We start from the raw sequence: 2907 nt of genomic DNA, 5'->3' as shown, positions 1-2907 counted from the left end.
CATTCCTTGCGAGCTTACGTATGTCCTCAGCAGTTACAGCCCATGTTTCACTGCCATGTAGCATGGCTGTTCGTACGCATGCGTCATACAGTCTGCCTTTTACTCTGAGTGAGAGTCCCTTTGTCGCCAGCAGGGGTAAGAGCTCTCTAAACTTTGCCCAGGCTATTCTTATTCTAGCAGCTACACTTTCAGCGCACCCACCCCCACTACTAACTTGGTCGCCCAGATAGCGGAAGCTATCGACTACCTCTAGTTTTTCACCCTGGAATGAGATAGAGGTTGTTTCCTGTTTGTTTACAGTCTTTATTGCACCTGAACATCTGCCACAAACAAAAACTAACTTGCTAGTTAACCTGCCTTTGATGTTGCTGCACCTCTTATGTGTCCATAGCTTGCACCGGGTACGTAGACCAGTAATATAATGAGAAAAGCTCTCTTTCCTTGTAATCTGATTTTCTCTGTAGATTGCTATGATAAATTTTGTATCAACTTTTTCATGCAAAATGTATGACACATGAGTAAAACATATACACAAGTACATATAGTATGTATATATTGAATATACACATACAAATTATCATTGTCATTATCACCGTATACATCATCATCCTCATCATTGTTTAACAACCACCTTCCATGCTGGCATAGGTTGGATGGTTTGACTGAAGGCTGGCAAGCCAGAAGGCTACACCAGGCTCCAACCTGATCTGGCAAAATTTCTACAGCTGGATGCCCTTCCTAACGCCAACCAGTCCGAGAGTGTAGTGGGTGCTTTTTACGTGCCACCAGCATGAGGGCCAGTCAGGTGATACTGGCATCGACCATGCTTGAATAGTGCTTTTTACGTTCCACTGGCACGGGACCAGTCAGGAGGCCCTGGCATTGACCACGCTTAAAATGGTGCTTTTTACGTGCCACCGGCATGGGTGCTAGTCAGGCAATACCGGCATCAGCTATGACAATGACTTCACTTGACTCAACAGGTCTTCGCAAGCACAGTTTATAGCCCAATGATTGAGGGTACTCTTAAATGGGCCAGTTATACTGCACTGGCATAGGCCACGGTTACGGTCTCACCTGGCTTGCCGGGTCTTCTCAAGCACAGCATATCTCCGAAGGTCTCAGTCACTTGTCATTGCCTCCATGAGGCCCAATGTTCAAAGGTCATGCTTCACCATCCCATCCCAGGTCTTCCTGGGTCTACCTCTTCCACAAGTTCCCTCTACTGTTAGGGTGTGACATATTTTCACACAGCTGTCCTCATCCATACGCAACACATGACCATACCAGCACAGTCGTCTCTCTCTTGCACTGAACCCAGAACCATGTGGCTGGTAAGCAGGCTACTTACCACACAGCCTCTCCTGCGCCTATATATAATTGAAAGCGAAGAGGAGAGTGGAGATTTATTCACATCCAAAACTTTTTATTAAAAAAGTTTTCTACAGCATATATAACAACGACCAGCATGTATCAATTACAGCAACTACACATTACTCCGTATGCAATTATGCATCCTAGTCACTGTAATTTCATCAAGGGTCCATCACTTATGACATTTTCAAAGTGAACTAATTCAAACAAGCTTCCTGTGTTGGTATTTAGTTGAAGGTTATAGCGTTACATTTTAAATCAAATTGAATCCTGGTCTTATAATCACCTCTCCTGGTATTACAGTTGAATTATGGTTTATAAAATGCTTATTCATATTACAATCAATTGTAGCAATTTTGTTTACATTTAACTGTATGGAGTACATTATTTATTCAGAGATAATTCGCTTACGTTTGGCTTTATACCTTCAATTAATATTATTATTGTTATCATTACTAAAATTATTTTAGTATTATTTGCAAAAATATCATTATCACAATCACTATGTTAACTAGTATAATTACTATAGATGCTAATTTATGTTTCTTTAAATCATTTAAATGCATATCTAATCCAATGTGGACATCTCATAGCCTGCTCCTGTCTAGTGTTTATAATAGTATATTTAGAAAAGAAAATTTGGTACATTTCCTCCACACAAAAGTCGTGTCTATTATCACCTATTCCGTAAGATTTTGTTTACTCATAATTACCCAAGCAATTGAAAATACTTTGTTTCTATCTTTAAGTGCCCAAATTAACTTACTAAGGCTTGTAGTATTCACTTTGTCCCTATTTTGTAAACGAACTTAAATGATTGGCAATTCTCTGCTTAATATAACATGAGCTAGTTCCTACATAGAAATATTCTCTACTCTCTAAGGTAATCTTACATCTGTATACAATATTTTTATGTTTACAATCAGAGCCAAGTGGACAAATCTTGTACCTTGCACAATCACAACTAATATTTCTAGTACTTCCATCACTATCATCCATTTCACCTACTCTAGATGTGGTTTGTATATTCTCCTGTCTATCTTCTAAGCTATTATTCCACTCCACAGAGACAACACTCTGAGTACTTTTCCCTCTAGGATTCAAATCTACTACTTCCAGGCCAACTGTAGAGCTCCCTCAGGTCTCTTCAACTCCATTGGTTCCTATCCTGATACCCGGCTGTGTCACCCATGGTTTGTCCGCTCATGCTGACATTGTTGCTATTTATTGAACTATAATTATAATTCTGGTTACTATTATTGCCAGTACTTCTTGGGAAACTTTTAAATTTACAACCATTGTGTGCAGCTATAATTTGTGCTAGATTTTTGCTATTACAGAATGCTAACATATACATATACATATATATCTATATATATCTATATGTGTGTGTGTATATATATATATATGTGTGTGTGTATGTGTATATATATATGTGTGTGTGTATATGTGTGTGTATATGTGTGTGTGTATGCATGTGTGCATGTGTGTGTGTGTGTGTGTGTGTGTGTGTGTGTGTGTGTGTGTGTGTGT

Source organism: Octopus bimaculoides, chromosome 11 (genome assembly GCF_001194135.2).
Source record: "Octopus bimaculoides isolate UCB-OBI-ISO-001 chromosome 11, ASM119413v2, whole genome shotgun sequence".
Lineage (NCBI taxonomy): Eukaryota > Metazoa > Mollusca > Cephalopoda > Octopoda > Octopodidae > Octopus > Octopus bimaculoides.
This window is presented reverse-complemented; position numbering follows the sequence as displayed.